Source organism: Lathyrus oleraceus, chromosome 4 (genome assembly GCF_024323335.1).
Source record: "Lathyrus oleraceus cultivar Zhongwan6 chromosome 4, CAAS_Psat_ZW6_1.0, whole genome shotgun sequence".
Taxonomy (NCBI): domain Eukaryota; kingdom Viridiplantae; phylum Streptophyta; class Magnoliopsida; order Fabales; family Fabaceae; genus Lathyrus; species Lathyrus oleraceus.
Genome location: NC_066582.1, coordinates 308,658,719 through 308,668,878, shown reverse-complemented (window position 1 = coordinate 308,668,878; position 10,160 = coordinate 308,658,719). Strand labels below are relative to the sequence as shown.

General features: G+C 40.2%; 1 non-coding gene across 1 annotated transcript; it reads left to right on the top strand.

Annotated features, from left to right (window-relative positions):
• The first annotated feature begins 9,574 nt into the window (after positions 1-9,574).
• Positions 9,575-9,681, top strand: LOC127077013 (small nucleolar RNA R71). Its single transcript, XR_007787002.1, has one exon. It is a non-coding gene; the product is annotated as a small nucleolar RNA R71 (small nucleolar RNA).
• The last annotated feature ends 479 nt before the right edge of the window (positions 9,682-10,160 follow it).

The following is a 10,160-nucleotide window of genomic DNA, read 5'->3' as shown; positions in this document are numbered from 1 at the left end:
GGAGTCGAAAATACGGTAAATTTTAGTGTTATCAGGTACATAAATATTTAATATTTTTGGATTTTCCCTAATTTATAACCTATTTTGAACCATAAATAGTTAATAGCGAATGCTTACCAAATCTTTCAAATAGTGAATGCTTACCAAATCTTTCAAATAAACATTGCATACTCATCATCATCACTTCACCTCTTACTTGTTTATTTACACTAGTTCTCTATCTCCACCTTCCCTATTTATTCCTCATTGCTCAGAATAATCCCAACTCGATTTATCCAGATCTGGGTTGAGTACCCGCTACTCTGTAATCAAGCTTCACATTAGAAAGCAACAAGTACTTCAGGTGTGCAGATGTTGGAACAACAAAACAAGCATCTGCATAAAATAGTTGCTACCATGTTTTTATTGTGTTTTCATCTCAATTGCAGGGCGGGTTAACCTTTCTACCCTTCACATATTCAAAATCACTAATCGGAATCGATGAGTTGACCACCATAGTTCTTTCAGGCTTGACTCGGTTGAATAATATAGCAGAAGTGGGGAATAAAAAATAATGCAAACGTATTCGTCCCAGATACCTCTGAACCAACTAGCAGTGGGTAAGTTTTTCTTTTTCTTTTTCCTTTTGTAGCAATATTTTACAATTCTTTGGTTTAAATGACTTTGTGAGGGTCACCTATACCGGAGTTGCCTTTTTTTGCTTTCTTTTATTTTTTTGTTTTTCTGGATCATTCACTTATTTGCATCGGTCCTCTACGTAGAGGATGAGTAGGTCGGAGCTGATTGCTGAGATAAACTACTAAGGACTTATACGGAAATGATGATTGAGGCCATGGTATATGGGGTTTCGGGAATGATTCCTATATTTACGAAGCTTATGATGCTAAAACAGATACTGATGTTTCGCAAAGTTCTCCCAAGTCACCGCATCCTTACTAAAAACATGTCTTAAAACCTGAAAACTTTTGAGATAACACTATTTTTTTTGTAAAAATATTTTTGGTGGGGCTAAAGGTATGGGGAGGTAGGATTGTACTAAAGATCTACTATATTTGGTGACTCGTCAGACTCATGCATTATACTAAAAAGCAAAATAGACAACTAAAAGGAAATAACAATAAATAAACTATCTAAAAACAGTAAAGAAAAAGCGATAAAGGAAAAACGAGAAAAGCAAAATAAAGAAAAGACGATAGAGTCTCCTCCCACACTTAAATCGAACATTGTCCCCAATGTTTCGAAATAAGATAAGGAAGAGTTACCTGGCAACCTATTATTGACCACTAGTGCCCTCGCCATCTTGAGGTGGACGACGGGATCGGGTATGACGACGGTCTCTCTGAGTCATCCTCGCCTGCAGGGCATCCTGAGCGGTCCTCACCTCTCGAAGGTGACCTAGAATGGTACCCTGAGTGTTTTCTATGAGAGCAATGTGTTGTTGGTGGTACTGTTGCTGACGGGCTTGTGTATTGGTAACCGTAAGCAGAGACTGTAGAACAGTGTCATAGGACCTGTCTGACCTCCGCTGCGATTCTTGCATGAAGTTCATATTATCCGTCATTTGTTGCTGGAGGGTAAAGATGAGGTCGTCACGCCTTTGCTCTCTAGCCATGTGGTCATGCCACATCTCCTCTGTAATATAGAAGCCAGGAGTGGTATCTGCAGAAGAAGAAGATGGTGCGGTGTGTGGTGGTAAAGGATGATGGGGGGACACATGGGGTACGGGAGATCTCTCTCTCCGATCATATTCATCATCAGTGTCATGTCCCGCCTCATCAGGCATGTTAGGAGGAAGAGGACCCAAAACAGGTGGGGCATCTAAAGCGTAGGTCCAATTCCTTTCATCTCGTACATTTGTACGTCTAGAGCACGGTAAAACAACAGACGGGATGGCTACACCATGAACCATAAGCATATAGCCTCCTTCTCTCCTCGAGCGGCACAATTTCATGTCTCTCAAAAATTTTAGGTTAATTGTGCGAGGAGGTAAGGGTTCTAGGGTAGCCATCTCATCGTTTAGGTTAAGCGCCCGAGCAATAGATGTAATCAATCCACCAAAAGAAATCGGTCCCGCTTTATTCACAGTTAAAATCATATGAGCAAGCATGAACGGGACCAAATTAATACGTCTATTTGTGAGGCTTCCTTGTAAAAATAGAAGCTCTCTAGCATTAACCTTATTTGGATTCTCCCGGCCAAAAATAGTGCATGCCAACAGATATCTAAAAACTCTGATGGCCGGGTTATGGATAGTTGAGGCAAGAACTCCTTCAAAAGAGTTTATGGAAGTGTTTGATAAACGCTCCCAGAAGGAAAATACCTCAACAGACCATTCGGAATCCAAAGGGGCCTCACAAATAGCACCTTCCCCATGAGGGATCCCTAACAAGCTGGCTAGTTCGTCGGTACTGAATTGGTATTCAATAGCAAATATTCTAAATTTGACAGTACCAACTGTGCTAGCAGTGTTAGGATTGACAATATAAATTAAGGAACTCAAAAATTCAATTGTCAACCGCTCATAGGTAGGTTCTTTATTGGAAAAGAAATTATGCAAACCTAAATTATCTAATAAATGAAATATGCTATGATAGATACCTAAAGTGTATAGACAATCTTCGTCAACATACCTTGTCGGGAGGATTTCCCGATTTTGCAACCGTTCAATAATTTTTCTTTGCCGATCCCCCGGTTTCCCTCCTCAAAGAATGAATCCATTAAACTCCATTTGAAAGCTCTTGAAAAGTGATGAAGAAGATGAAGTGGTTTGTGAAAAATGTTGGATTTTTACAAAATCCGACGGATGAAATCGAAAATGGAAAGTGGAATAATGATTTGTGTGGTGTGGTGGTTAGAAAAGTATGAGCTTTTTGTGGGTTCAAGGATATTTTTCCAAGGTGAAAAAATGGGTTTGGGAGGTTGTGAGTTGCAAAAATGATGAAGAAAGGGATTCTACCCCGACCATTTACAGACGCTGTGGCGGGCGCCACAGGTCCTATGACGGGCGCCACAAGGCAAAATCTGGCTGGGCCAGATTTTGGTCCTTTGGTTTGGGCTTCTCTTGTCTTTTGGCTTTGAGGGGTCTGAATAGCATTTGTCTTGTGATTCTTCTAGTATCTTTGACTTGCATAATTTTATAAAAGTAAAAACAAAAATAAAAAGTGAAACTGAAACAAAAACAAAAACAGAAATTAAATATAAATAACTGAGAAATTAAAATGCAAATAAATATAAATAAAAAATAGAAATACTAATGTATAGATGTAGTTTATATAATATTCCAAATGCGATAATATAAGATGAGTTATGTAAATACGAGGAATATAAAAATGAGATAAAATAAGATTAAATGGTGAGATTATGTAGTGGGGATGTCATCTTCCTGAGAGGAACCACGGAGCATGGCTACTTCTTGCTTGAGTTCTGCGATCTCCTGAAATAGACAGTCGGCTTCAGTAGCATGGGTGAGATCAGACACTCCCATCTGTAAAGTAAGGTCAACCACCTCCTGTCTAAGCGTTGCGATCTCTCTACGACACTCAGCAATCTGAGTGCGGATGTCGGGTGTCTACAATGAAAGATTTTTAGAGAAAACAGTGATTCTGGGAGATGGTGGTGTAGGTGTGTATTCAACAATGGGTGGAGATCTCGGCTCCTCAACGGTCTCTCCCTGGCCCTCTAGAGCATAACTCCAATTCGGTGGATCATGCACACTGGTCATCATAGGGTCTGGCAGTGTGAAGTAATGGATAACCTCACTGTCGACTAGCAATCGGAACTGACATGGGTGGAAAGAGGCTCTCCTCATCAATCCTCTGGTCAAACAGAAGTCGATGTCCACGGTCATGTACCCACAGTAGGTCCGAAGATGTAACAGCTTGCGAGATAGACCTAAAGCGACAGCAATCTGCGTGATGATTCCGCCAACATGGATGACTCCTTCGGTAGATCTGGAGATACCGCTGAGACTGTATAATAAAAAGTTCCCACATGCTACTGGGCGAGACTGGGATGCACAGAATAATAGGAAGATCTCCTCTTCACTCAGTAGTGTCTTTGCATCCGGCCTTCCCAGGAAGGAATGTGCTAATATCATCTGAAAGTATCTGAAGGCGGGGTTATGTATGACATGAGACAGCTGCATAGATGGATCCTGGCTTCCGCCACCTGATATATCACTCCAAAACTTCTCAACCTCCTTACCCAGGAAATATCCCATAGGTGTCTCCGGGATAGCATCAGGAGTAGTCTGGAAACCCAATAAGTCGCCGAACTCTTTCTCGCTGAAGGAGTACTCAACTCCGAAAAGCCTGAAAGCAGCATACCCATATGGTCCAGAATATGGGTCATAGTCGAATGAACTCAGGAACTCCAAAGTCAGGTTCCTATATGTGTTACTCAAGTCATCAGCAAACTCGTCCCAGTGAAGCTGGTGGCTAAGGAATCGGATACTCGGCTCGATACCCAGTGCCTTCATACAGTGCTGATCAGTATAACGTGTGGGTGCCATAGGGCACTGATACAAAGTGATGTAGCGCTCCCTCTGAGCATTATCTCTATAGGCCACATGCATGTCATCAAAATCCTGCATCTTGTAAAGGTTAAGAAAGTGATCCTGAAAATACAAACCATTCAAATCTTAGTCCTAATGCAAAATATGATAAAATAAAAATAAAATTAAATAAATGCGAAAAAGTAAATTGAAAGAAAAACCATGGGTTGCCTCCCACGCAGCGCTTGTTTAACGTCAATAGCTTGACGATTAGAATTTATACACCTGTAGTAGTAGGGATTGGTGGATCAATCAGGGTGTGGCTCGAGTAGTATGCTGGAATGTCTCCTTCTTCGTAGAGCTTTAGTCTTTGTCCATTTACAATGAATGGACTACATGTATCGTTCTTGATTTCTACGGCTCCGGATCTCAGAATCTTGGATACTTCGAAAGGACCAGTCCATCTTGAACGTAGCTTTCCAGGGAAGAGTCGTAACCTAGTGTTGAAAAGGAGAACATAATCGCCTATATTGAAGTTTTTCTTTACTATTCTTTTGTCGTGATAGGCTTTTGTTCTCTCTTTATATATTTTTGCATTCTCGTAGGCAGATTGCCTAAGTTCTTCTAATTTATGAATGTCTAGGGTACGCTTTTCTCCAGCGGCTAGGTAATCTAAATTCAAAGTTTTAATGGCCCAATAGGCGTTATGCTCTAATTCGAATGGTAAGTGACATGATTTTCCATAAACTAGTTGATAAGGAGTAGTTCCTATAGGGGTTTTGAAAGCGGTTCTATAGGCCCATAACGCTTCTTGCAGCTTCTGAGACCAGTCTCTCCTAGAAATAGAAACAGTTTTCTCTAGGATATGTTTTATCTCCCTATTAGATACTTCTACTTGGCCACTAGTTTGTGGATGGTATGGTGTTGCTAGTCTATGCCTAACTCCATATTTTCTTAAAAGTTTGTCAAATATTCTCGATATAAAGTGTGATCCTCCATCGCTTATGACTAAACGTGTTGTTCCAAATCTAGGGAATATGTAGTTTTTAAATAGTTTGATTACTACCCTAGTGTCATTTGTGGGTGCAGCTATAACTTCAATCCACTTAGACACATAGTCTACATCTACTAAGATATACCTGTTTCCTAAGGATGGTGGAAAAGGTCCCATGAAATCTATACCCCATACGTCAAAGAGTTCTACTTCCTGAATGTTTCTTAAGGGCATTTCATCTCGTCTTGAAATGTTTCCAGTGCGTTGGCATCTATCACACTTCACAATGCAAGCATAGACATCACGCCACATGGTAGGCCAGAATAGGCCAGCTTGAAGAATCTTGGCGTATGTCTTAGAGGTGCTCGCATGTCCATCATAAGGTGTAGAATGACAATGCTCGATAATACTATTTACCTCTCCTTCTGAAACGCAACGGCGAAAAATGCCATCTTTACCCATTTTGAAAAGGAGCGGTTCGTCCCAATAGAAGTTTCTCACATCGTGGAAGAATTTCTTCTTGCGGTGGTAGTCAAGATCAGGGGGTACTATATCAGCAGCTAGGTAATTAACGAAATCTACATACCAGGGTACGTTACTTATTGCTAAGGAATTTTGGGAATGCTCATAATGATCTAGGTTATTATCTTCAATGGTTTCTACTCTAGCTATCATTCTATCATAGGCAAAATCATCATTTATGGGTATTAGTTCTGGTTTTAGATGTTCTAGCCTAGAAAGGTGATTAGCTACTACATTTTCAGTGCCTTTTTTGTCTCTTATGTCTAAATCAAACTCTTGTAGTAATAGAATCCATCGGAGTAACCTGGGCTTGACATCTTTTTTACTTAATAGGTAACGAATGGCAGCATGATCAGTGTAAACAATAATTTTTGCTCCTACTAGATAAGATCTAAATTTGTCTATAGCGAAAACTACAACGAGTAATTCTTTTTCAGTTGTTGCATAATTAAGTTTGGTAGCATCTAGGGTTCTACTGGCATAATAAATGGCATGTAATTTTTTATCTTTCCTTTGTCCTAGAACGACTCCAACTGCATAATCACTAGCATCGCACATTATCTCAAAAGGTTCTGACCAATCAGGTGGTTTCATAATGGGTGCAGATACTAACGCTTGTTTTAAAAGATTAAATGCGTCATTACATTTTTCATCGAAAATGAATTCAGCATCTTTCATTAAAAGTCCAGTTAAAGGTTTATTTATTTTGGAGAAGTCCTTAATAAAACGCCGGTAGAATCCAGCGTGTCCAAGAAAGCTTCGGACTTCTCTGATGGTTTTTGGGGGTTTTAGGTTTTCTATAACTTCTATTTTAGCTTTATCTACCTCTATACCTTTTTCGGAAACTATATGTCCTAAAACTATTCCTTCGGTTACCATGAAATGACATTTTTCCCAGTTTAGCACGACGTTCACCTCCACGCATCTCTCCAGGATTTTCTCAAGGTTAGCAAGACAATTATGGAAATCAAATCCGTAAACCGAGAAATCATCCATAAACACTTCCATGATACCATCTAGGTAATCTGCGAAGATTGACATCATGCAGCGTTGGAAAGTAGCTGGGGCATTACAGAGGCCGAACGACATTCGTCTGTAGGAAAAAGTTCCATAAGGGCATGTAAAGGTAGTTTTTTCTTGATCTTCGGGGTGGATAGGTATTTGGAAGAATCCAGAGTATCCATCCAGATAGCAGAAGTAAGAGTGTCTGGCTAGACGCTTCAACATCTAGTCAATAAATGGTAAAGGGAAATGATCCTTCCTAGTTGCTTTATTTAATTTTCTATAATCTATACACATCCGCCATCCTCCTTCTAAATGTTTTGCTACATGTTCGCCTTTATCGTTTTGCACGACTGTGATGCCTCCCTTTTTAGGTACTACATGCACAGGGCTCACCCACTTACTATCCGAGATCTGGTAGATTATACCTGCCTCAAGTAACTTAAGAACTTCCTTTTTAACAACATCACTCATTATAGGGTTTATTCTTCTCTGATGTTCCCTAGAGGGTTTTGAATCTTCTTCGAGCGAAATCCGATGCATGCATACGGATGGGGTTATACCTTTCAGATCAGAGATATTATATCCTAAGGCTGAGGGATATCTTCGTAAAACGTCTAAAAGTTGGTTCGTTTCCTCTTGGCTCAAGGTAGCACTAACTATAACTGGACGGTTCATCTTTTCATCGAGGAACTCATATCTCAGGTTCTTAGGCAGTTCCTTAAGTTCTAAGGTTGGTTTCTTAGGGCATGGCATAGGATCTGGGGTAAGGGATAAACATTCGTAAAGGTTATCATCGATGTAGGGTTTCTTAAAGTCATCATCTTCTCTTATGAGAGTTGATGGTAACTTAATTGTTTTTATAATTTCTTTTTGTTCTAATTCTCTAACACATTCATCAATGATATCTAAGGCATAACACGAGTCTCCCATCACAGGTGCCATAAGAAATTTCGAAAGTATAAATTCAATTTTCTCGTCACCTACCTCAAACGTCAACTTTCCTTTCTTGACATCTATTATGGCTCCTGCAGTCGATAAGAATGGTCTACCTAGAAGGATTGGTATATCATTGTCCTCTTTGATGTCCATGACAACAAAATCAGTAGGGATAAATAACTGACCTATCATAACAGGAACATCTTCTAAAATGCCTATCGGATATTTAACAGATCTATCGGCTAACTGAAGTGACATCTTAGTGGGCTGTAATTCTCCTAAGTTTAACCTCTCACAAACTGCTAAAGGTATTAGGCTTACACTAGCTCCTAAGTCTAGAAAAGCCTTTTCGATGACATGATTACCCAAAAGGCAAGGAATGGAGAAATTTCCAGGATCTTTATCTTTCTTTGCTAATTTGTCCTCGGAAATAGCATTACATTCCAAAGGCTTCGGATCGTTAAGTCTACATTTGTTGGTGAGGATGTCTTTGAGAAACTTTGCATAAGAAGGTATTTAGGTGATGGCTTCTGTGAAAGGGATTTCTACATGAAGTTTTTCTATAACTTTAATAAATTTTTGATACTGTTTATTGATTTGGGTTTGTTTGAGTCTTTGCGGATATGGTATAGGTGGTTTATATGGCGGGGGTGGTACGTAAGTTTTGTCTTTAGGTTCTTCTCCTTTTTCTCGACCTTCCTGGTTTTCAGATTCCTCTGGTTCCTTTACTTCGTCCGGGGGCTTGGTACATTCCTTAGAAGTTTCGGGTTCACTCGATCTAGGGTTTGGTGGCTCATCATAAGCGTTCCCACTTCGTAGGGTAATGGCATTGGCTTGTCCTCTCGGATTTTGTTGAGGTTGTCCAGGGAATTGTCCTCCAGGTGTAGTCTGAGGGGCTTGGTTTAAAGCTACCTGAGAGATCTAGGTTTCAAGCATCTTGGTATGAGTAACTATTTGGTCAACCTTGGTTCCTAACTGAGTAATCAATTCGTTAACATGAATGTTTTGGTTCATGAACTCCTTGTTTTGTTGGGTTTGAGCGGTGATAAAATTTTCCATAATTTTCTCAAGGCTCGACTTTGGTGGTACAGGTTGCATATGTTGATTTGATCTAGGGGCTTGATAACAAGGTCTCGGGGGTGCATTATTTTGAATAGGGTTATTGTTTTTATAGGAGAAGTTCGGATGATTCCTCCATCCAGGGTTAGGTATTCGAGTATGGGTTTCCTTGGGTGTAGTTCACTTGCTCACAGTGGGTTTCGTTTAATAGACTGCATTATGCAGATTGGTGTCCTTTGGTTCCACATATCTCACAATCCGACGAAACTGCGGCTACAGTATTCGGGTTTATGCACATATGCTCGACTTTAAGGGCTAATGCGTCCATTTTAGCTTGCATCATGTCTATAGAGCTTAGTTCATTTACTCCTCCTTGGGCTTCCTTTTTCTCAACTGTCGCTCGTTCGACTCCCCATGATTGATGGTTTTGAGCCATATCTTCGATGAGGGCACTAGCTTCAGGATAAGGTTTGCTCATCAGAGCACCGCCTGCGGCAGCGTCGATGGTCATCTTTATGTTGTAATGAAGTCCATTATAGAAGGTTTGGATGATTAACCAATTTTCTAAGCCATGATGTGGGCATGCTCGTAACAACTCTTTATATCTCTCCCACGCTTCGAACAACGATTCTCCTTGGTTTTGGGTAAATCTAGTTATATGGGTTCGAAGAACGGCGGTTTTACTCGGGGGAAAATATCTAGCAAGAAAAACTCTTCTAAGGTTATCCCAAGTCGTAATGGAATTGGGTGGAAGGGAATCTAACCATGATAGGGCTTTATCTCTGAGGGAAAAAGGAATTAATCTTAAATGTATTGCCTCAGGAGAAGCTCCATTGGTTTTAAAAGTGTCTGCTAATTGAAGAAATACTTTTAAATGTTGGTTTGGGTTCTCAGTAGCGAGACCCGCGAATTGTCTCTGTTGCACTAGTTGTAACAGAGATGGTTTAAGTTCAAAATTATTAGCTGGGATGGTTGGGTTTACTATACTAGAACTAGGTTCTTCATTAGATGGTTGAGCGAAATCTTTAAGAGGTCTTTTGTTTTGATCTTCGGCCATAGCTCTCTTAATTCTATGAAAGAATAAACGTGCGCGAGCGTAACGTTCAGGTTCCGCCAGAGGGTATACTAAGCTTAAACTTCCGGTGCTGCGAG